General features: G+C 44.1%; 1 protein-coding gene across 7 annotated transcripts in view; it reads left to right on the top strand.

Moving 5' to 3' along the window:
* CYRIB (CYFIP related Rac1 interactor B) overlaps positions 1 to 25,208 on the top strand; it is a 181,156-nt gene that overhangs the window by 57,952 nt on the left and 97,996 nt on the right. For 6 of the 7 annotated variants that reach the window (XM_064268092.1, XM_064268096.1, XM_010588491.3 and 3 more), the window contains exon 2: positions 3,025 to 3,077. The gene's annotated coding sequence lies outside the window, so the exon portion shown is untranslated. Of the gene's footprint in view, positions 1 to 3,024; positions 3,078 to 25,208 lie in introns of those variants that run through there. The other variant, XM_064268098.1, reaches the window with a different exon arrangement.

Below are 25,208 nucleotides of genomic sequence, written 5' to 3'. Positions count from 1 at the left end.
ACCGCCCAGTGTTCCATTTAATCAACTCTGCGCCCCCTCTGAAAACATTATATCACATTTGCTAAGACCTTGGGTAAGTCATTTCTTTTGGCTCTGAGTTTCTTATGTATAATAAAGGGACAGGCTAAACTGGTTGTTAGTTTTCAGACTGGGCTTTACGGAGCTCCTGGACTCTCATGGAATCTCCTGGAGGAAAAGGGTGAATTAATAGGGTCTGGGTACCCCGCCTCCTCTGGCCTCAAACAGCTGCTCCATTAGTGGGCTCTGGCTTTTGAAGAGAGAGAAAATCTGTTCAGCTCTGCATGCGTTTTTGAGGACCTACTATGCGTCAGGCTTAGTGCCAAGTGCTGGGGACCCTGGAATGACAAAAACTCAGCGTCAGCCCTGAGGTAACTTTAAGTCTTCTGGAGAGACAGATGAGGGAGATCATTCCAGTAGTGTCTTCTGTTAGGCCAGGGGCTGGGTTGGGAAAGGGGGTTGGTGAGAAGACTGAATTGTGTAAATGAGCCCTGGGTGCTTTTTTAGAACCAGCTGACAAAGAGGACAGCTCCCTTCTTGAGTCACTGCCCAGTTACCCCCGAGGGGAAAAGAAATGAGGAAGGAGGAAGGCCCACTTATGGTGAATGGGACTACCCTGGCGACCTGGAGAGGGCTCAGGATCATCAGCATGCTGGCAAAGACTGTCTGAAGCAGTGGGACCCCGGCTCTCAGAAGACTCAAAAGAGGTCACCTGGCCTTGTGCTTTATGACAGCCCTGGCAAGGCCACCTGCTTATTTATCCAGCCTCAGCTCTCTTCACAGATCTTGTGCTTGACCCTCCATGTGAACCAAACAATCTAACCTGTCAGCCTTTGCATGCTGTTACTTCTACTGGGAACCCCACCTGTCTGGGCTGGATCAACTTGTCTTTTAGTTCTCAGCCTAGGTGTTACCTCCTTGGGGGAGCATTTCTTACATCTGTCACTCCCCATTCCTGCTGAGTTAATTGGGTACCCAGTTCTGTGACCCCCAGCACCTGTTCTCACCCCTGTTGTAACACTTAGTCAATTGTACTTAATTGTAATTACCTGTTTGCTTGCCATTGACCCCACTAATTTCTGAGAGCTCTTGGGCACCTGGGAAGGTTTAGTTCATGGAATTATCTCCCTGACCACAGTGCCTGGCATGTAACAGGTGATCACGAGATACCTCTTGAATAAATGAGTGTCCTCACTTTACAGAGGAGGCTGCTAGAGCGGAGAGAAGTTCAGTGACTTGCCAAAAGTCACACAGCTCTGGGAGACTGAGGGGTTGAAGCCAAGGGTGTGAGCCTCAAGGGGAGACAAGATCCAACCTGTCCAGGTAGTCCAGGGTCTCTCTGCCTGGACCTTGGAAGTGAAGAAGCTGCCCTTGTTGAGAGATGCCCTCTTTTCCTTCTACCAGAGCGACTTACTCCCCATCTCTTATGTTTGTCTCTAGTGGGGCAGTGATCAATTCCCTCTGGGTGTTTTTCAAAACAAGATAAACGTTTTGTGGGAATGGGTGAGCGTGTTTGTTTTAATTTCTAGGACTTTTGCCCAGGGCCCTACAACTTTTCCCAAGTTAACCATTTGTCCCTATTTTCTATTTGGTGAATCTGATCAAAGAATCAGAAAGAAAAACCGTGCTTTATGGAACCAGAAGACGCAGTAAATCAGGAGAGCTGTAATCACGAGTCGTGTGTGTGCAGGTGCTCGAGCAGCTTATGTGCGTGTTGCACACATTTGAGGACATGGCTTCCGAGTGTGCTTAAATGGTACTTAAATTAAATCCTCTCTTTCTTGGCCCCTGGACAGTTCTGTGATTATTTAAGAGGGAATTTTAAGCCACAACGTGCTGCGGCAACAGCAGAAAGAAAATCTGTCCTGGGAATGAAAGGGGAGCTGGCCAGAGCATTAGAAGTGGCTGGAGTGATCAGCAGATAGTGTTCCCTCATGACAATTAAGCATGGCCCCCAATCTTCTGTGAGTAAAATGATATTGGTGAAGTGGCTTCCAGTCATTTCAGCACCTGATGAAAACCGAAATCCCGTTGCCGTCCAGCCGATTGAAAGCAAAGAGAAAAAACTTAGGCAACTAAAGATTTAATCAAAATAAAGCCCAAGAAAAAGGCATTCTGCTCCTTCGCTGTGCAGTAATCAGTGCGTCTAGACACTGTAGACTTGGCTCCGATCTTCGCGCTAAACGCTGATGAACGCACTGAAATGAGATGTTGTTTGACTTTGGTTTTACTAAGACTCTCTGATTCGTAAGCTTATGTCGGTGTAAGAGATTTTGAGGGTGACAAGACAGGTGTCTGTGCGCGTGTTTTCCTTTCCCAGTAATGGAGAAACCCAAGACAGGAAGTGGTTCAGGGGCAGAATGAGGAAGACCAGTTCAGACTCAAGTGAGCTGAGTGCGTTGCTGGGTTCTAGCATTCCCTTTTCAGCGCTCTGAATCTGAAAGGACAGCCTGACCCCTCTTCTGTGTCTCGGAAAATGTAGTCCAGCCAAACTGTCCCTAAGTCACGGGAGTTTGGTTTGAAGCTTTGGTCTTTACTCACTCTGCAGCCTTTAGCAAGTTAACTTCTCTGAATCTCCATCTCTTCCTTCATAACACACAAGACTACTGTGAGCATTAAATTAGAAAAATGTTGGTGCGCCATGCTCTGTAAACTATAACGGTCTGTTGTCCCCAGACTATGTCTCTGGTAGATGAAGAAATAACAGTGGCTAGGATTTTTTTTTTTTTTTTTTTAGGATTTTACTGGGAGCTTAGTATGTGCTGGGGTTCCTGGGTGGTGCAAATGGCTCACACGCTCTACAGCTTGCTAAAAGGTTGGCAGTTTGAGTCCACCCAGAGGCACCTCGGGAGAAAGGCCTGGAGATTGACTTCTAAAAAATCAGCCACTGAAAACTCTACGGAGCACACAGTTCCGCCCTGACACACGTGGGTTGCCATGAGTCGGAATTGACTGCAGCTGGTAGTGAGAACTTCCTTCATCTTAATTCTCACTTTTCTTTTACAGGAGAAGAAACTGAGGCCTGGAGGTTGAGTAACTCGTCCAAGGTTACCAAGTTGGTAAGTACCAGGGCCGAGATTTGACCACGGCTGTCTGGCTCCAGAGCCTGTGATCTTAACCACTTCACTATGAAGGAAAATCAAAGTGCTGGGTGGTAATAGCAGGGAGGCGAATTTTAGTCTTTTAGAACGAATGAGCTTCTACCTCTGTTGCGGTCAGAATCCATGTATTCTTCATTCCGTGAATACTTACTGAGATCCTATAAGGTTAAAAAAAAAAAATTATTAATTTAAATAAGAACTGTAACTTTGGAGGGAGGAAAACATTTTCTGTCTCCTGTCATTAGTAATAATGATAGTCATATTTATGAATAGTTACTATATGCTAGACTCTGTGCTAAGGTAAACCTGAATTATTCTTTTAAGCTTCACAGCAACCCTTCAAAGTTGAAGTTCAAAGAAGGGAGGTAACTTGCCCAAAGTCACTCCACTAGCAATGGATAGAGTCAGAATTCGCACCCAGGCAGTCTGGCCCTGGAGCTAGTGCTCTTACCCACCGCAATCCTGTCTCCCCTGTAAGGCTTCTCATGGACAGCCATCAACTCCTTGACTTTGGGTGTCCTCTGTCCCCAACAGGACACCCCTTTGCCTGCTCCCTCTTTTCCTATGCTTTCTTGATCTAATCACTGCCCTCCATTTGACTGCCCACCCTCTGGAGAGGCTTAGCCATAGAGTGGAGACCACTTGGCAGAATGTTATGTAGCAGTCACTCCTATGTGTGCTTTGAATTATATTTTGAGGTATAATTTATATACCATAAAATGCACAAATCTTTTTTTTTTGGGAGAGCTTTTGATCCTTTTGTGTGTGTGCATATTTTTTTTTTATTGTCAAGAATATACACAACAAAACATACACCAATTCAATAGTTTCTACATGTGCAATTCAGTGACATTGATTGCATTATTCGAGTTGTGCAGCTATTCTCACCCTTCTTTTCTGCATTGTTCCTCCACCATTAACATAAACTCACTGCACCCCAAGCTTTCTATCTAACCTTTTGAGTTGCTATTTGCCAATTTGATCCCATATTGATAGTTATTTAAAAGAGCACAGTGCTCAAGGCAAACATACTTTACTAATTAAGCTAAACTATTTTATTGTTTGGTGTTAAGAAGATTTCAGGGGATATTTTTGGTTAAAGTTTAAGATTTAAAGACTATCTTAGGGCAATAATTTCAGGGGTTGATCCAGTTTCAGTGGCTCCAGGAAGTCTGGACTTGATGAGAATTGTAAATTCTGTTCTGCCTTTTTTCCCCCTTTTGATCAGTATTCTTCTAAAGAATCACTGGTCAAAAACGCACATATTCTAATTGTACAGCTCAATGAATTTTTAATACTTTACATTCATCTAACCACCCTAAAGATCAAGATATACAGTGTTTCCATCCCCTTAGGACAGTCCCACATACCCTTTCACCGTCACTACTACTCTCATTCAAAAACCAAACCAAACTTGTTGCCTTGGATTCCAACTCATAGTGACCCTATAGGACAGAGTAAAACTGCCCAGTAGGCTTTCCAAGGAGTGGCTGGTGGTGCGAACTGCCAACCTTTTGGTTAGGAGCCAAGCTCTTAACCACTGTGGCACCAGGGCTCCACTATGCCTGTAGGTGACCTCTCTTCTGACTTCTATCATCATAGGTTCATGCTTTTAACTTGTCCAACAGAACAAAGTAGAGATAAAAATAATACTTTAAAGAACATGGATGGTCCTGTCATTCTACCTGGTGGGCACTGTCTTGAAGCGAGCATGAATGGGCGACGTGAACTTGCTGTTTCTTCAGTAGGTCTTCATTCTCATGGCTTTTTAGAGTGTCAGCATCTTGCACCACTGAATGTGTTTCTTATATTTAGTGGTATTAATTATCATACAGTATGGCCCCTAAATCCAAGCCTGCTATTTAATCTGGTGCCCAGCCTAAGAAACCTAATCCAATGCTGAAGAAAAACTGGCTGTTGGAGTTAACAGGAGATAGCTCGTTAGTCTCCAGTCTCCAGTTTGAGACCTGTTCATGGGACTTTCAAGGGGAATATTGACTCTTCAATTTTCCTATTATATGCTGACTTTATAATGTAACCCATGAGTAAGATTCATTTTTAATATGGACAGAACTCGTGTGGGTAAGTGGCTATATTAGATTTGGTGACCATGGAATACTTCTGGCCAAATGATTTGCGTGGATCCTTCCTGGTATTAACATAGAAGTTGACTTAGATTGAAGAGATGAGCTCATAAGAAAGGGAAATCCCCAAGTGCCAAAAATAAGGAGAGGAATCTAAGCCAAATGGTTAAATGTGAGCTCAAGGGCCTTTTACACCCACATGTTGGCCCTAGGGCGTAGGAGCTAAGTTCGTTTTTTTTTTTTTTTTGTGCGTGTGTGAAGATATATACAACTAAGCATACGTCAATTCAACCATTTCTGTAGTACAATTCACCGACATTGGTTACATTCTTCAAGTTTTGCTACCTTTCTTGATACCCTTTTCTGAACTGTTTCACCATCACACCACCAACTCACTGCCCTTAAGTTTCTCATCTAAACTTTCAAGTTGCTGCTGTCAATTTGACTTCATATAGATGATTCTTTAAAGGAACACAGTGCTCAAGGTGGACATCCTATTGCAATTAAGCTAAACTACTGTTTGGTTTAGAGATGACTTCAGGGGATGGTTTCAGTTTAAGGCTTAATGATTATCTCAGGGCAGTAGTTTCGGGGGTTCATCCAGCCTCAGAGGCTCCAGGAAAAGGTTAAATGACAGAGTAGATATGGCTGAAGAGAGAACTAGTGAACTGGAAGATAATAATAACAGTTAACATTTATTAAGTGCTTAGTATGTGCCAGGAAACCCTGGTGGTGTAGTGGTTAAGTGCTACCGCTGCTAACCAAAAGGTCAGCAGTTCAAATCTGCCAGGTGCTGCTTGGAAACTCTACGGGGCAGTTCTACTCTGTCCTATAGGGTTGCTATGAGTCAAAATCGACTCACCGGCAGTGGGTTTGGTTTGGTTTGGTATATGCCAGACACGGTTCTTTGTAGTTTATTGCATTAGCTCATGTATTCCTAAGAACAAATTTTTGAGGAAAACATTATTATCCATATTTTATAGAAGAGAAAACTAAGGCATAAGGGGTTAAGTCATTTGACCAAGGTCACATGGCTGGTATATGATGGTGCTAGGATTTAGCCCCAGGCTGTCTGCTCTAGGAGCCTGGGTATAGTGCAGTGGTTAAGTGCTCAGCTGCTAACAAAAAGGTCAGCAGTTCAAACCCACCAGCAGCTTCACAGGAGAAAGATGTAGCAGTCTGCTCCTGTAAAGATTATAGCCTTGGAAACCCCATGGGGCAGTTCTACTCTGTTCTTACAGGGTCACTATGAGTTGGAATCAACTTGATGGAAATGGGTTTGTCTAGTCTAGCTTAGAATTACTGCATTATGGGAAATCACCAAGAATTTAACACCAAACCATAAAGAGATGGAAATATGAAAGAACAGAAAAGAGACATAGAGGAGAGAATGAGAGGGTACTCCATATACCTAGAGGGAGTGGGGAAAGGCAGTGTTTGAAGACATAATAAGTAGATTCTAAGAACTTGTGACCAATTCAGCATCAAGATTGTTGCTGAAATATCCAGAGAAGGGTGGCAGAGCCTCGGTTTCTACTGTAGTATGCATTGATGAGCTGGTATATATTTAACTGCTATCTGGGAGAATAAGAACAAGCCCTGATTTGTAGTGTTTACTGATTTCTGTGGTGTAAATACTCCCACGCATGACCAATTTCAAGCTATCAGCATAATGGCACAGAAGTCACTGAAGGCAGAGTTGGGACAAGATACATTCAGCTTTTGTGAGCCAGGATGAGCACTGCAGTGCACCACTGGCTCTGACATCCTGCTCTCAGTTATGATCTCTGGGTTGTGCTTCCATAGGTGGAATTTTCAGAAAGTAGTTAGTGGTGTCACGTGTGATATCACAGAGGCAAGAGGAGACAATGGAGTAAGAGTGGAGCTCTGCTCTCTTTTCCTTGTGTTAAAACAAACAAGAAATCTTTTGTAAATGTGGGAAGAGAAACAGGGATTCTCATTACACTATTGGTTGGAGTGAAAATTACTACACCCACCTTGAAGGGCAATTGAGCGCTGTCTACTCAACTGGGACCCAGCAACAGCCAACCAACGTTTTAAGTGCACTTACCCCTTGACTGCTGTTCCACCTCAGGGGCTTTAGCCTGTAAACCCTATCTGTGTTAAAGATGTGTGTGAAAATGTGCCTAATGTAAGTTATGTTCATTGCAGCATTGTTTTTAATACCAAGATCCTGGAAGCAACTTAATGTCTGTCAATAGAGGAATAATTGAATTATCGTGTACTTTTTTTTACAGTAGAATATGATGCTACGATGTAAAAGAGTAAGTCGTACTTTTATGAAGAAATGATATCTAAAATACAGTCTTAAGTAAAAACAAAAGCAATATGCAGAGATGTGTATGTGGTATGCTATAAGGTAGTGCAAGTGGTTTGCGATGGGCTGCTGACCTAAAGGTTGGCAGTTCGAATCCATCCAGCTGCTTGCAGGAGAAAGGAATGGCATTCTGCTTCCATGAAGATTAGAGCTGAGAAAACCCTATGGAGCTTTTCTACTGTGTAACACAGGGGGTCACCATGAGTTGGAATTGGCTTGACGATAGTGGGCTTGGGTTTTTTTTTTTTTTCGTAACTGCATATACATTTTCCCACCCCAAACATATACATATACATGCTTGAATATGCATAAACTACTCCTGGAAGGACACCCAAAAAAGCGTGCGAGGCAGGTGGGTGGGGGGTACTGTTTACTTTTTGGAAAAGCCTAGGGGATTCTGGATCCAGGATGGATAGAAGATCTTCAACTGTATATCCTTTATTTTTTTTGAATTTTTAAATATAAATACATAGCATTTTTCAATTAAAAACAAACTAGTTGGAAAAAAAATAAAACTTTGCTTTTGGAGCTTTTGGCATGAAAGTTGCTCTCAATTTTAGAGAAGTTGAGCAGGTCTCCTTGGTGTTACTAATCCCTAAAGGGAAAGAAAAACAAAGGGAAAGAGATAACATTTATTACCTGCCTTTTGAGCACAGGTGCTTTACCCTGTTCCCTGGCTTAGTCCTCACACATCCATACCTCTCGGGCTCTTCATTGCCTGGCACTACTTGGAAACCCTGGTGGCATAGTAGTTAAGTGCTATGGCTGCTAACCAAAAGTTCTGCGGTTCGAACCCACAGGGTGGTCCTTGGCAAGTCTTTGAGGCAGTTCTACTCTGTCCTGTAGGGTTGCTATGAGTTGGAATCGACTCCATGGCAACGGGTTTGGTTTGGTTTTGGTTTTTACGTGAGCCAAGTAGCTGCCCGGTAAATATGTGTGGTAAACGATAATCCCATCTTCTAGGAAACAAGAGGGTAAAGTAGGTGTGCAGAGTCATGTGGCATGAAAGTAGAGGAAGTGAAGTTCAATGGTAATTTTTTTTTTGGTTGTTATTGTAAAAATACATGTAACACAGTATTTGCCAGTTGAACGTTAGGTTAGGGACATGAGTTTCATTAATCATGTTTTGTAACCGTCACTGATAATCCATTGCTGAATTTTCTGTCACCATGAACAGAAACTCGGTGCTTTGTAAACAGTGACTCCCCTTGTCCCTCTCCCTTCTGCCCCTGGTAATCACTAATAAACTTTGGTCTCTATACATTCAATACGCCTGTTGTAGATATTTCACATGAGTAAAATCACATAATATTTGTCCTTGTGATTGACTTACTTCACTTAGCATAATGTTTTCAAGGTCCATCCATTTCTCTTTATGGCTGAATAATATTTGTTCGATAGTAATCTTAAAGGTGTTTTGAAAACAGAGGTAACCCAACCGGTTCGCTTAGAAATCCAAGTTTGCTGGAAGGTGTTTTAAGCCTTTCTCCTCCTGCCTCTAATCCCTGGCATCTCTGTTAAGACCACGCAGAAGTACTCTGTCAGTATTAATTTTTCCAACTGTAAGATTCTTTGATTTGGAAAGTTGGAGCAGCTGGCTGAATGAGTTGCTGAAGTGTTTAGAAGCAGCAAAGGCAAGGAGAATTTTCTTGCAGGGGGTTCTGCTTTCCTGACTTATTTGACCTTCATAGCTCTCCCGTGGAGCATGCATTATCAAAGGTCTAAGAGACACTGGCTCCTATTCACTTAAAAAGGGCCACCTTTAGGGCCTTTCTTAACAAAATGGATGTTCCCAGAGGTGCTTTCCTTGTTCTTATTGTTGTCTTCTGCTATCAGCCAGATAGCTACCCATGATGAAATGTTTTATGGAACCAGAGGGGCTCTCTGCCTTTTTATCATTTGGTGATTAATTCAGGAAGCGGGTTATCCATCTTAAAAGGGCTGTTCTTAGGATCCTGTTGTGATTTGATCCACAGTAATTCAAGTGGACAAACAAACAGGAGTGAAAACTTAAGTTTATAGAATGAAAATCACGGAAGCTGACCCGAGTATTATTTAAGGGTGTCGGTAACATTCAGATGAAATTCTTGCCATTCAGGGTTATTTAATCTTGGCACTTTGCTGGTGGTCTCTTGAGACCCTGTTATGTGGGCTCATTCAGAGTGTTGTTAAGCACTTGAAGTATCATTGTGCCTATTGCAATGTGGGATATAGTGGTTTTAGTTTACTGTGAGATGAATGTGAGTCAACAGTGTTATCTGACTCACCAAACAGTAATTCTATCTTTACTGCCTGAATAGAGATACAGAGTAGGTTTGGATACTATTACTTCCATGAAGCCTCCCCTGGCTCTCCCTCGGCTCATATTGTCCTGAGCTGTTGTTGTTAGCTGCCTTCGAGTTGGTCCCCGACTTATGGCGACCCCGTGCATAACAGGATTGGATCCTTGTGATCCATAGTGTTTTCAGTGGCTGATTTTTTGGAAGTTGATTGCCAGACCTTTCTTCCTAGTCCATCTTAGTCTGGAAGCTCCACTGAAACCTGTTCAGCATCAGAGCAACACAAAAGCCTCCACTGACAGACGGGTGGTGGCTGTGGGTGAGATGCACTGGCTGGGAATCGAACCTGGGTCTCTCACATGGAAGGTGAGAATTCTGCCACAGAACCACCACTGTCCCCAGACCCTGTGTAGTATTTAATTAAAGCAGTACAGGTAGTCCTCCACTTACGACCAGTTAGGTACAATGAACTGTACTTACGACTGTCCTTTTTATTTTTGTACATCTTATGGTAATATGAACTACAGTGTTGCAGCATGTCATCTGATGTTAGCATTCTCAAATGTTTCCAATCCCCAAAGACAAAGATCGGCTTTATAAAGATACTGATAATAAAACGCAATAATAACGAAAACTAAAAAAAAACCCGTATTCCACTTAGGTCAGAACCGACTTAGGAGAGAGTAGCCGTTGGAACGGAACCCTGTGGGAAGTCAGGACTACTTGTAATCTCATTGTCTTTAAACAACTGTAGTTGTTTGTAGCCATCTCCACATCAGACTGTGTGTGCCTGGAACGAGTCCAGGGACCACCCATACCCAGCATGTCACGGCACTTAAGGTTTTATTCTGACTGATTCTTTTGGCCTCAAAATATAGCCCCAACGCAAACTGGCTTCTGCAGCAAGAGGATTTGTTGGTTTATGTCATCCAGCAGCCCAGGGATGGAACTTAAGGCATGAAGGATCCAAGGCTTACACAGTACTGCCAAGATTTTTAAAAGCTTTTCTCTCTCTCAGAACTGCCTGCCTTTTCTTTTTTAAATTTAATTGTGCCTTAGGTGAAAGTTTACAATGCAAATTAGTTTCTCATTCAAAAACTTATATACAAATTGTTTTGTGACATTGGTTGTGATCCCAGCAATGTGTCAGCACTCTCCCCCTTTCCCTTTACACCCCAGGTTCCCTGTGTCCATTCATCCAGTTTTCCTGTCCCTTCCTACCTTCGTGTCTTTACTTTTGGGTAGGTGTTGCCCGCTTGGTCTTGTATACTTGATTGGACTAAGAAGCAGGTTCCTCACGTGTGCTATCGTTTGTTTTATAGGCCTGTCTAATCCTTGGCTGAAGGGTGGACTTTGGGAGTGGCTTCAGTTCTGAATTAGCAGGCCTTTTTTTTCTGGGGCCTTAGTCTCAGGGGTTCCTCCAGTCCCTGTTACCTTTTCTTTTTGGATTGTGATGGTAAGATGGCTGTCAGCAGTTCTAGCAGGAAGAAAAAAAAAATGGCACTTTGTTTTTCTAATAGTTCAACAAAAATCTCCGAACTGAGTCTCCCTGCCTTGTATTGGTTGTATCTGGGTAACATGCCTGTCCCTGAACCAATCCCTGTGGCCAGGTGAATGTGGTGCTCTGATTGGCTGTCCTGGGTCAAAGGCCCACCCCTGCAGAAGCGGGGAGCCAGGCAGTACCTCCCAAAGCACAGGAGAGACTGAGGAGGAGGAAAGGCGGGTGTTTCTCAAGGAAACCAGGAGACCGTTTGTGAATGGTGGGTAGGCAAAAGCAAAGGATAGCCAATATACAGTAGTAGGTTTTTAATCCGTCTTCACCCAGTGGGTGAATCAGCAGATGAATGAGCAAAGAAGCTCGTGCTGTTGGTTATACAACACCCGGAGCAGGGTTTCAACAGATGGAGGAGTCCTTGTGGAGAGGAGGAAGAAAAAGAAGCCCTAGCATCAAGGTCTATGAGGATGACTTTAAAGTAGCTAAAATATTTAACAAGAAATAGGAGACCCAGGAGACATACTGTTTCCAGATGTCTGAAGGGCATTCATGGAAAAGGGACATTGGCTGGACCCACACTATGGCCTAGGTGCAGGGCTAGACACTGACAGGCATCATTCCATGGAAACTTTTATTTCATCTTATTTTCGTTAGACAACCAGTTTGTGTTCATTATAAAAAAACAAAAATGTACAAAAAAGAAAATCAAAGTCCCCCATAACCTAGGGCTAGTTGCTAGGCATTAAAAAAAAAAATTCTTATTTAGTCTTGACAATTGTGTTAGTCAAAGAAAGAAACTGTGACTCAGCAGTTTAGTAACCTGTGTTGAACAGGCCGGAACTCAATCCAGGCCTGTTAGTCGCAGAAGCTCTAGGTCTTTGATTTTATCTGCTGAGGAGTGCAGAAAAACAAATGAAAAACTCAAAACCAGAAAACCCAAACAAGCTGCCCTTGAGTCAGTTTCGTGCACTAAATAATGAGGGAAGGAGCCCTGGTGGCACAGTGGTTAAGCACTTGTCCGCTAACTGAAAGGTTGGTGGTTCAGACCTACTCAGCTGCTCAATGGAAGACCTGGCCATCTGCTCCCCTACAGATTAAAGCCTAGAAAAGCTTATGGGGCAGCTGTACTGTCTTATAGGGTCACCACGAGTTGGAACCGACTTGACAGCACACAACAACAACAGATAATGAGGTTTTGCTATGGTTCTGGAGTCCCCCGGTTGTACAGACGGTTAAGCGCTTGGCTATTAGCTGAAAGGTTGGCAGTTCGAATCTACCCAGTGGCTCCTCTGGTGACAGGCCGGGCCATCTGCTTCAGAAAGGCCACAGCCTTGAAAATCCTATGGAACAGTCCTACTGTGCACACATGGAGTTGCTGTGAGTTGGGACAGACTACTGCAGTAACAAGAAGCTGTGGTTCTATTCCGGAAATCCAGATTTCATCACTATTCTTATCCACCCACTCATCTTTGTGCATGTTCTCAGAAAATATTTCACTGGGTGCCTGCTGGGTGCTAGGGGTAGACCAGTGAGCAAGGTGAGTCCCCCACCCTCCTGAAGCTTACAGTCGACCTAGAGTTCCACATCCCTGGTAGATGGTTGAATCGACAGCCTCTCGGGACGTACAGCTCTGCCACACTGCCAATGGCCCAGTCTCACGCCTGTGCCAGGATGAAATTGGCAGAGCAGAGAGAGGAAGCGTGGTAGCCAAGAGCTGGCTGGCCTAATTTTATACATGCCCTCAGCTGAGGCACCTCTCCTAGAGGGAACAGGTGTGTGGAGGGATGGGAGGCCCAGGTGTGCTTCACCTGTTCTCGCCCTCCTACCGGTGGCTCTGCTGAGAGGTCCGGGCAGGTTCTTGTGTGACCCACAGTATCTGTACTGTGCAGTATGTTGTTGGGTGCCATCGAGTCGATTTTTGACTCATAGCAACCCCATGTGACCGAGTAGAACTGCCCTGTAGGTTTTTCTTGGGTGTAATCTTTATAAGAGCGGATTGCCAGGTGTTTCTCTATGGAGCTGCTGGGGGGGTTCAAACTACCAATCTTTCAGTTAGCAGTCGAGCATGTAACCATTACTCCACCAGGACTCCTTGTACACGTATGGGGACCCCGTTTTTTGAACCCCAGGTCAGACTGCATGGTATGAAGTAGGGTTAGCCGAACAGAAGGAGGGAAATAAATATTTGTTGAGTGCAGCCTACCTCAGGTACTTTCACGTGAGAAATAGGTATTAGTATGACCATTTTGCAGGGGGGAAACTGAGGCTCAGTTGGAGCCATGATTTGAGCTCAGTCTTGTCTGATGGCTCTGAGTCCTGTGAGCTTTCCTCAGATGCTCTTCTGATCCAGACATTCTTAGAGAATGGGGATTTAAAAGGTTCTGAAACACCCAGTGATTTGGTGAGTTTAATTACACTCATTTATTAAAAAAAAAAAAATTTATCGAGGACCTGAGTGCAGACCCTGTGCTAGGCCTGGGGATACAGGGTGACCAGGACTCATCTGGTCTCAGGGAACTGAAAGACTTAAGTCACTGGAAGTGTCATGAGTTTCTGCACAGACCTTCACTCAATAGTTCTTTCAGCCATGCCCCGGGATCTATCAGTTAGGATGCTCTGAGTTGCAAGGGACAGAAAACCTCATTCAAATTGTATATGTGATAGAGACAGTTGAGTGTCTCCCATAACCAGAGGTGGGATAGGTTTTAGGCACACTTTGATCAAGGCTCCACCTTCATTTTTTTTGGATTCTCTTGGCTCTGCACTTCTGTCTTTCTTCCTCACCTTTCTATTGCTGATTCTAGCACACTGCCCTGCCCACTTAGAGGTAGTCTTGCGTCTTCAACGTTCACTCCACTCCTCCCCACCAAGCAGTAGCCCTTCAGTCCTTCACTTCTCTGGAATTGGAGATGAGGAAGGCATTATCCCTTCTCCTGAGAAGCTCACATTCTAGTGAACTTCCTGAGATTTTGGAGAAGATCAGAGGAAGAACAGTTACAGTTATTGAGATCTAGGCACCTTACGTGTGTTTTCGCAGTCAGTTCTCATAATATCCTGTAAGATATAGATAGCTTGCTGTCTGGTTGATTTCGACTCATGGAGGCCTTGTGTACAACAGAATGAAATGTTGCCCAGTCCTGCATCATCTGCATGATTGCCAGCATGTTCAAGTCCGTTGTTGTGGCTTTAGTGCCCGTCTGTGTCACTGAGGGTCTTCTTTGCCCTCCCTGGCCCTCTACTTTGCCAAACATGATGGCAACTGACCCCATCTGATAATGTGTCCAAAGCAAGCAAGTCCGGTAATGTTCTGTTGCGATCCATAGGGTTTTTATTGACTAATTTTTGGAAGCAGATCGCCAGGCCTTTCTTCCTAGTCTGTCTTAGTCTAGAAGTTCCCCTGAAACCTATCCACCATGGATGACCCTGCCGGTGTTTGAAATACTGGTGGCATAGCTTCCAGCATCACAGTAACACGCAAGCCACCGAAGGTCAACACACTGACAGACGGGTAGTAGATTATCTCTGTAAAGCTGGTGGTTATTGCCAGGTTACGGATGAGAAGACAAGTTGAAAGAGGTTACGTTGCTTGCCGGTAGTCACACACGTGGGAGGAGAGGGAGGTGTGACTAGCTACATCTGCCTGGCTGTGGAGCCCAAACTTCTTCCTCTCCTTTTTGTGAAGGTTGTAAAGAAAATAGATGGTTAACAGGGACCCTCTGAAGGCTCCTCTAATGGCCTCTCTACAATAAGCAGAGCCTTGGGAGCAGTTACTGCTTTTTATTTTAAGCTTTTATTAGAGGAATTCTGCCGGCTTTTTTCTTTTTTTCCTTAAACTATCTATAGATGGGAGGAAACGCCTCTCCTGGGTTAACAGATAATTGAATGAGCTTCTGAGAAAGACAGAACCATTGTCAACTAACAATGCATCCGAAAAGATTGTTACATCCGCATAATTTTTACAAAAATGATTTCTCTTTCCATTGGACTTTCTGCCTGAGGCTGCCATTAGGTTTTAAAGTAACAGAGTAACTATTATATAATTGCATACACTGCTTCTTTCCTTTGGGCCCAAGTTATATGTTCAAAATACAGAGTGCATTTTTTGGGGAAAGAGTTTATGTAAAGCCAGTGTGATTCCGAAATTAAACTGCGAAAATAAGGGCAAACAAGCTGGGTTTTCTGGTTTTTGTCAAACTATGCAGAGACTCAACACCTGAGAGAGGCAGGTGATTTGCTGAAAATCCTTTGTGAAATGATTTGGAGGAGTTGGGTTCGACTGATTAAAGCTTCCATTCACAAGCCTATAGATTTTGGTAAAAAGACCAAAAAGCCAGTTGCCGAGAAGTCACCTCCCGACTCACAGCAGCCCCATGTGTGTCAGAGTAGAACTGTGCTCCATAGGGTTTTCAATTGCTGATTTTTTGGAAGTAGATCCCCAGGCCTTTCTTCCAAGGTGCCTGGTGGACTCAGACCACTAGCCTTTTGGTTAGCAGCTGATCGCATTAATTGTTTGCACCACGCTGGGACTCCGTAGATTTGCTGCTGCCGTTGTTAGCTGCTGTTGAGTAGGTTCTGACTTACGGCAGCTACTGTTGTAATATGCCAATGAGTGGATTCCAACTGATAGCAACCCTACAGGACAGAGTAACGCTGCCCCGCCTTGTGGCATTTCTGTTATAGCAGCACTAGATAACCAACTGAATGGCTTTATCAAACAAAAGCTTACTCTGTCATAGTTTAGGAGGCTAGGAGTCCGATTTCAGGGCACCAGCTCCAGGGGAAGGCTTTCTCTCTCTCTCTCTGCTCTGGACGAGGGTCTTTGTAATCAATCTTTCTGTGGTCTAGGAGCTTCTCAGTGCAGGGACCCTTGGTCCAAAGGATGCAGTATGCTCCCAGTGCTTCTTTCTTGGTGGTATGAGGTCCCCCATTTCTCTGCTTGCCTCTCTCTCTTATATCTCAAAAAAGATTAGCTCAAGACACGACCCAATCTTGTAGATTGAGCCCTGCCTCATTAATATAATGCCACTAATCCCATCTCATCAACATCATAGAGATGTGATTTTCCTATGTGTTGTAAATCCTATCAGATGACAAAATGGTGTACAATTACACAATACGGGAAATCATGGTCTAGCCAAATTGAAAGCATTTTTGGAGGACACAGTTCAATCCATGATGTGCCCTATAGAGTTTCCAAGGTTGTAATCATTATGGAAGCAGGCAGCCACGTCTTTTACCTGAGGAGCCTAGCACTTAACCACTGTGCTACCGGGGCTCCTACGTGTAGCAGAATGTCTGTGCTCATACCACTCCCCACTGCCAGGAGGAAGGGACTCATGTGTTCATAGGTCTCCTGGCCTCACCCCATTTCTTCTACCCCATCAGACATACTTCCGTCCTGGAGAAGTTAACAAACCTGGGGAAATCAAAGTGGTGGTTGGTGACAAGTTGGTGAATATGGTTTTCAACTTGGATGCTGTGCTTTTTGAATTCTTGCCTGTTTTCTTTTAGATTATTGCCGATGATAGCCAATTAGTTCACCTGCCCACAGTTCTATGAAGTTGTCTATTATGCTTTGGGTCTTGGGCATCGAGTGTAGCACAAAACATAGTTTTAATTACCAGCAGCTTTGTGGCCCTCCTCTAACCAGATGTCCCCCCAGTCTGTCCACACTAGTGTAATTTTTTGGTTCTGATTACTCTGGGCTGGAAAACTTATTAAGCTGGGCCAGGTGTGAAGTAAAAGTAAATAGGATACTAGAAAAGACCTGAGGCCAAAAGGCTTAGGCCTCAGTGCTAGGAAAAGACCAGAAAAACAAAGTTCCTGGGCTCAACTTGTTGATCCCAGAATGACCACTGTGTCGTTATTAGGGCTAGACGTAGGGGTTCTTTGTTACCACAGCATCACCGAGCTCATCCTGACTGATTAACCATCATTGTCAAAACCCAAACCCCACTGCCGTTGAGTTGATTCCGACTCATAGTGACCTTATAGGACAGAGTAGAACTGCCCCATAGAGTTTCCAAGAAGCGCCTGGTGGATTTGATCCACTAACCTCTTGGTTAGCAGCCGTAGTACTTAACCACTACGCCACCAGAGTTTCCCACCATTGTCAAAGAGGGGGCAGAATTCACAGAACCTGGAAGCAGGCCATCGTGTACGTGTGTGTATGTGCGCGTGCGCGTACACGTCCACATACGTGTGTGTATGTCTGTGTCTTCCTCTCCCCCTTCCCTTCCCCTCTTCCCTTTTCTCTCCCTCTCTCCCCTCTTTCTCTCTCTGAATCTTGCTGCCTATGTCAGTGATTCCCAAACTCGTCTGCACATTAGAATCACCTGGGGAGCTCTTAAAATTCCAGAGCCCAGTCCCCATGCTAACTCTGGGCTGGGGCTTAGGCATTAGTAGCTGTTTAAGCTGTCCAGGTGATTCCAGTGGGAAGACAAGTTTGGGAAATACTTTATGAGAATGATAATAATAGCATCGTTATTGTTATTTGAAGAGGAGTAGGGTTAATGGCAGTGACAGTGGTAATAGCCATCATTGTCATTTACTGATTGCCACGTATCGAAATTAACTAGATGGCACACAACAACAACAACTTATATACCAGGCTGTATCTTGGGTATTCACACACAGTATCACATCCAATCCTCACTGCAGCTCTGCAAGACAGCTCTGTAAGTGGTTGGAGAAGGAAAGGAGGGGTCGTACTGTTCAAACTGATTTCAGCCTCAGTGTGGGCTTACCCAAATTGTCAGGTAAGGACTAGAAATATGAGGTTTCTGGGCTCATCTTGTTTATCCCAGAGTGACCATTGTGGTCATCATTAGGGCTGAGGTTTAGGGGTTGTTTGTTACCACAGCATGACCTAGCTCATCCTGACGGATGCAACCATCCTCTTAATAACCACAGTGGATTCAGGAGATGTTCAAATGCACGTTTTGCACAAGTTATAAATTGACACTGAATTTATTTTGGCTTGTGGCTTGGAAAGAGAAAAAAACTGCCGTAAGCCAAGCTATTAATCTTGGGTTGGTTGATTTATCCATCAAAACCACTTTGTACGTGTTTCAAGGAATCAGCTTAAAAAAAATTAATAAAATGTTACCTGTGTTTGTATGTAGCACTTTTCCCAAGGGAGTGCTATACAAACCTCATACCATTGCTCATCTTTTTGACACATTCTAGAAGGACTATCAGGCATAAGTAGGGCTGGGTGTTATGCTAGGTAAAAACTGGCACTAACTTACTTTGAAATGCTTACCCAAAGTCTGGAGAGATGCCAGGTTGGAGTCTCAGTGGGAGGTATGGAGTGTTGAAGAAGGTGTTCGAGAACAGCATGGGCAAAGGCACAAGAGTAGGAAATAATATTTCAGCTTAGTATTATTATCAAGATATTATCCCCTGCTTTTATTATGGTTGGTTTTTTTTATTATGGGTGAAGAAACCCTGGTGGTGGAGTTGTTAAGAGCTACGGCTACTAACCAAAAGGTTGGCAGTTTGAATCCACCAGGCACTCCTTGGAAACTCCGTGGGGCAGTTCTAGTCTGTCCCATAAGGTCGCTATGAGTTGGAATCGACTAGACGGCAGTGGGTTTGGTTTTGGTTTTTTTATTATGGGTGATTGGGAAATTCCCTGAAATCTGCCTTTCCCTTGTTTCTTCATCATTTAGCATACACGTCTCCTAACATTTTTCTCTATTTTGAAAGAGATTTGTATGTGATGAAAGGACCAAATAAGGATAATGCTTTAATAGACCTCTTTTATCCTGGAAGATCTTATCGTACACTGTACCAAATGTTGCACTCTGTTTATTAGGGGAGATTTTTTACAGGATTCTCTTGACTCTCTCAATGATCTAGACTAACCGTTAGGAATGAGATCAGCAGTTCTGTGACAATGTAGACATGGACCCCTCTGACCCTCGCTATGGGTCCAGAGTCCAGGCCTGGGGGATTGTGTGCCAGCAAAGCCCCCTGGGCTCCTGGGCAAGTTCCTCAATGTCTCCTGCCCTCCATTTCCTTAAGCGTGAAATGTTGAAGGTGAATCTCAAGGTTTTCTTCCACTTTAAAAGGATGTGATTCATACAGAAACTCTGATGCAGACAATCATAAATACAAAAAAAATATATATATATACAAGTGTCTATTAAATAAAAATGCTAACTAAATACCGAAATGGACACTACAGACATTTTCTCCAGGCCTTTAGGTTCAGACAAGACCAGTACTTGGGCAAGGTCCCCTTCTCTCTGCCGTCCTCATGTGCATGAAAATTGGGGAGAGCTTTGCGTTCTCATAAAGCCTGGCTTTTAACATGCAATTGGCATCAGCTTATGTAGAGGAAGCTAGTTAAACCAGTTAAGCTTCTTCTTAAGTTGGACCATATTGGTTCTCCTTCGGAAAGTTTTTTTTGTTTGTTCTTTTTTGACAGTATTTTTTTAAATTGTGAAAATATACATAACAAGATATATTGTTGTCGTTAGGTGCCATTAAGTCAGGTCCAACTAATAATGACCATATGTACAACAGAACAAAAACACTGCCAGGTCCCGTACTATCCTCACAGTTGCTGCTATGTTCGAGGCCATTGTTGCAGCCTGTGTCAATCCATCTCGTTGAGGGTCTTCCTCTTTTTTGCTGATTGTCTACTTTACCAAGCATGATGTCCTTCTTCAGGGACTGATGCCTCCTGATAACATGTCCAAACTTTGTGAGATGAAGTCTCGTCATCCTTTTAAGGAGCATACTTGACCATACTTCTCCCAAGACAGATTTGTTCATTCTTTTGGCAGTCCATGGTATATTCAGTGTTCTTCGCCAACACGACAAATCAAACGCATCAATTCTTCTTCGGCCTTCCTTATTCATTGTTCAGCTTTCACATGCATATGAGGTGATTGAAAACACCATGGCTTGGATCAGGCACACCTTAGTTTTCAAGGTGTCATCTTTGTTTTTCAACACTCCAAAGAGGTCTTTGCAGATTTGCCCAATGCAATGCGTCGTTGGATTTCTGCTTCCACAGGTGTCGATTGTTGATTGTGGATTGTTGAGGTCATTCAGTATTTGTCCTTTGCGACTGACTTATTTTGCTCAGTGTGATGCTTTCAGGGTTCATCCATGTTGTGGTATGCATCAGGACTTCATTTCTCTTCGTGGCTGAATAGTATTCCATTGGGCGTATGTACCACAATTTGTTTATCCATTCATGTGTTGATGGATATTTCAGTGGTTTCCACCTTTTGGTTATTGTGAAAAGTGCTGCAGTGAACATTGGCACGCAGGTTGCTGTTTGCATTCCCGCTTTTACTTCTCCTGGGTAAGTACCTAGGATCGGGACTGCTGGCTCATATGGTAGTTCTTGTTCAACTTTTTTGAGGAATTGCCAAACTGTTTTCCGCAGTAGGTGTATGATTTTATTAGGGACAGATTACCTAATAAGCAAGGTACGCTGCTTAGTGTAAGCCTGTGCATACCTTGCTAACTGGTTAATCCGCCCCTGCATTTTGTTTGTTCGTGGTTTTTTTTTTTTTTTAATTTATGCAGTAGCTTTCCTGCAGTTTGAAAACCTTAGCTCTTTCTACACTCTTAGTTCATATTTGACTTATTCCAGTTGTCCTGTTGAAAGCTCTCTATTTCAAATATTGAGTTAAACACCTAGTGACCTCATCATTTTGCCTGGCTTTTTTTGGGGGGGGGGTTTAAATCTTACCTCTTTCTGCAGCTTATCTGATTCTCTGGCCCCAGGCATGTGGCTACACTGGAGCTTCAGAGAAGGCTTATGGCCTAGGCCTGGGGTAGCACAGGCTGGACCGTGGCCATCCCTTTGACTAGCTGCAGCTGTTCATTGAGTGCGTGCCTCTGAGCCAGGCTCTGTGCCAGGCTCTGTGCTAGGCCGTGTGCCAGGCTCTGTGCCAGGCTCTGTTCCAGGCTCTGTGCTAGGCTCTGTTCCAGGCTCTGTGCCAGGTTCTGTGTTAGCAGTGGTGATATAGTGACGACAAAACAGCATGGCCTCTGCCCTCGTGGAGTTCACAGTGTCCAAGTAACTGTGCAAATAACCCTACAATTACAGTTGCGATACATGCCGGAAGCAAGAAGCATAGTTTCCTAAGAGCTCTCTAGCAGGGGATCTGACGTGGGTTGCTCAAAGAGGCAAATACAACGACATGATCAAGAGCCCGCAGCCAGCAATTGGAAGCTGGAGGTGTTAGGAGATGTGTGTGACCCTGAGTGCAAGGTAGGACTAGGTGAAAGTCCAAGGTTAAGATCACATCAGCACTAGGGCCCCGTGATTTGATAAAGAGCAGGGCAAAGCCTTCCTCAGACACCTTCTCCGTAGCCCGTCTCCCCTACCTCTCCCACCAAAAAAAAAAAAAGGTGCCATCGAGTTGATTCCAATTCATGGGGACCCACGCGTGTTGGAGTAGAACCATGCTCCGCAGGGTTTACAATGGCTGATTTTTCACAAGTAGATGGCCACAGTGTTTTTCTGAGGTACCTCTGGGTGGACTCGAACTGCAAATCTTTTGGTTAGGAGCCCAGCGTGTTAACCGTTGTGCCACCCAGGGCCTCTTCCCCAATCATGGTGTTTCAGTAAAACACACACACAAAATCTTTTTTTTTTTTTTTAAATTTTAAATTGCATCTATAAACTAATCACCCTCAACACAACTTGGGATTCTGTCTTCACTGATAAAGCGTTCCCCTACCTCTGGTGGCATGTCTCTTGAGGTGGGTGGAACTGCAGAGATTAGCCTCTGTTTGGGTTGTTGTGTCACAGTGGGGCATGAGGCCCTGGGCATGGACAGCCCATCCCACTGTTCACTCCCTTCCTTCCTCCAGTTTTTAGTTACCTAGTGCTACCATGTTACAAATACCACAAGTGAGTGACATTAAAGAACAGAAAACTGTCTCTGTTTTGCAGGCTAGATGTCCAGATCAGGGCATCGGCTCTAGGGGAGGGTCCATCCTTGTCTGTAGTCCCAGATATTCCTTGGTCTGTAGAGGGATCTTGACATGACATCATCCCCCATTGTAAGTGTCTTTGTCTTGTTGTTGGGTACAGCTAGGTTCTGACTCAGTGATCGCATATGACAAAGTAGAACTGCCCCATAGGGTTTTCTAGGCTGTAATCTTTATGGAAGCAGATCACCAGGTCTTTAACCTTAGGAGCTGTTAAAACCAAACCAAACCCATTGCCATCGAGTTGATTCTGACAGAAGCGACCCTATAGGGCAGAGTAGAACTGCCCCATAGGGTTTCCAGGGAACGGCTGGTGGATTCAAACTGCTGGCCTTTGACCTTAACCATTGAGCCACTAGGGCTCCTTGTGTCTTCATCTATTCTGTTTTTTTAATAAGATACCACTCAGAAGGGATTAGGTTAGGGCCCAACCTACACTGACATGACCATTTTAACATAACAAAAGAGACCCCTGTTTCCAAATAGTGTCACACCCACAGGTACAGCAGCTGTCAAGGACTGCAGCATATATCTTTAGGGGAGATAATTCAGTCCATAACGGATACCATCTCTGATCTTATGATATCTCATCCTCTTCTTCAGGCGAGCCCCACTCGGGTATTATTTTTGTTCGTACTAACATGTGTTGCTGTCTGACCCTCTTGGTAGTGCTCCAGGCACGGTGCATGGGGGCGGGCACAGGAGCACCCTTGAACACTGGACAGTCCAGCTGGCGTGGGGTCTGCTCTCAAGTGCTCACCAGGTGTGTGCGGAGGCCCTTCCTCGTGGGTGGAATGTGAATGCTAGCAGAAAATTGCGAGCATGTAGCCCTTTGTGCTGCTAAACCACACCACGGGCTGAAAGAGCTGCTTCTGGATAGGGCATCACATCCTGAGTGTGCCCTTCTGGAATTTTCTGCAGCCAGCCCAGCCCTAAGTGGGGCAATGGGCTTTGGGTTGCAACAGCTTACAACATCTGTAAACCCTGTGGCCCAGGCAGCCCTGCACCTCTTGGGAAAAACTTTTCCTTGGGGCAGGGCTTGCGAAGAGACGCAAAGGCCTGCAGAATGGCTTTCCTACTTTTTACGATTAAGAATCTTGGCAAGGAAACAAGCTCTTTATTTCTGTATCAGCAGCAGATTCCCAAATTGAACTCCGAGGCATCGTCCTCGCTTCGTCATACTTCAGCTTTTCCGGCTGCAAACAATTTTCCTTCTCCAGTTGACGGGACTCTAATAACTCCAGGTGGTGAATGGGCGGTGGGGTGTACAGTTCTGTGGAAATACAGCTCTAAAGCAATACAAACACAGGGGAAAAAAAAATGGGAAGCTTGTCAAGAGGGAAATGCTGTATTAAAACATTTTACCTTTATTAACATTGGGAAAAAAATCCTCCCTTTAGTTTAACACTAGGAGATTTGTGAAGTACTTTATGATGTAGCCTATGATATAGCCGCATACAACACCCATCTGTCAGTTTGGTGTGCTAGGGTGGCTTGTGTGTTAACTATGATGCTGGAAGCTATGCCGCTGGTATGTCAAATACCAACAGGGTCACCCATGGTAGACAGGTTTTATCAGAGTTTCCAGACTAAGACAAACTAGGAAGAAAGGCCAGGTGACTTACTTCCAAAAATCAGCCAATGAAAACCCTGTGCATCGCAATAGAATATAGTGCTGGAAGATGGGCCCTCTAGGTTGGCAGACACTCAGAATGCACAGTGGTCACAACAGTGGATTCAGTCATACCAATTATCGTGAAGATGATACAGGACTGGGCAACATTTAGTTCTGTTGTACGTGGGGTTGCTATCAGTCGGAGCCGACTCGATGGCAAGTTAACAGCCACAACATAGCTACGTATCGCAGAATTATGTAGTCTTTAACAATGATGCAGCCGAAATACCTTTATTAAATAAAGGTGATTAGGGTATATTGTGAGATGAAACACAGCAGATGACAAAGCAGCATGTGAACCATTTTTATAAATAGATATGCGTTATCTTTATATAGATATGGGCAGAGGGAAAAAAAGTTTGGAAGAGTATCCACATGGTGTGGGTGGTTGGATCAAGAGTGTTTTTGTTTTCTTCCTTTTGCTCATCTGTGTTTTCAATTTCTTCCTGTAATTAACATGCATGATTCATATAATGGGGGTGAAAAAAGGTATATGGGGCCCAGAACTTGATTTACTGCCCAAACCTTCCTTCTTCTATTCAGACACTCAGCATAGGGACAAGCTCTGTAACAGGTGCTGAAGTGGACAGAATAGCCCCCATCTCTGCCTTCACAGAGTTATTTTACTGATAGTTTTTTTTTTTTTTTAATTAAAAAAATGTTTTTTAAAGGCAAAACTATGGAGACAGTGGAAAGATCAGGGGTTGCCAGGGGCTTGGGGTGAGGGGGAGAGGGATGAATAGGTGAAGCACAGGACATTTTAAGGGCAGTGACATTATGTTGTTAGGTGCTATCAAGATGATTCCCACCTATAGCGACCCCACGTGACACTAGAACTGCCCCATAGGGTTTTCTAGGCTCTACTCTTTATGGGAGCACATTGCCAGGTCTTTCGTTCATGGAGCCACAGGACGGATTCGAACCACCAACCTTTTGGTTAGCAGCCAGTTGCTTAACTGTTGTGCCGTCAGGGCCCCTTCTCTTTCCTGCTCCTCATTGAAACTATACTGCATGATAATGTAATGGTGGACACTTGACTATGCATTTGTCAGAACCCATAGGGCTGTACAACAGAAAGAGTGAGCCCTAATGTAACCTATGGACTTTAGTTAATGATGTATCATATTGGTCCATCAGCTGTACAACAAATGCATCATAGGAATGCAAGCTATTACTAATAGAAGAGTGTGGGGAGGGGGAGGAGACATATGGGAGCTCTTTTTCTGTAAACCTAAAACTTCTAAAAAAGAAAC

This window comes from Loxodonta africana, chromosome 14, assembly GCF_030014295.1.
Source record: "Loxodonta africana isolate mLoxAfr1 chromosome 14, mLoxAfr1.hap2, whole genome shotgun sequence".
NCBI lineage: Eukaryota > Metazoa > Chordata > Mammalia > Proboscidea > Elephantidae > Loxodonta > Loxodonta africana.
This window is presented reverse-complemented; position numbering and strand designations above follow the sequence as displayed.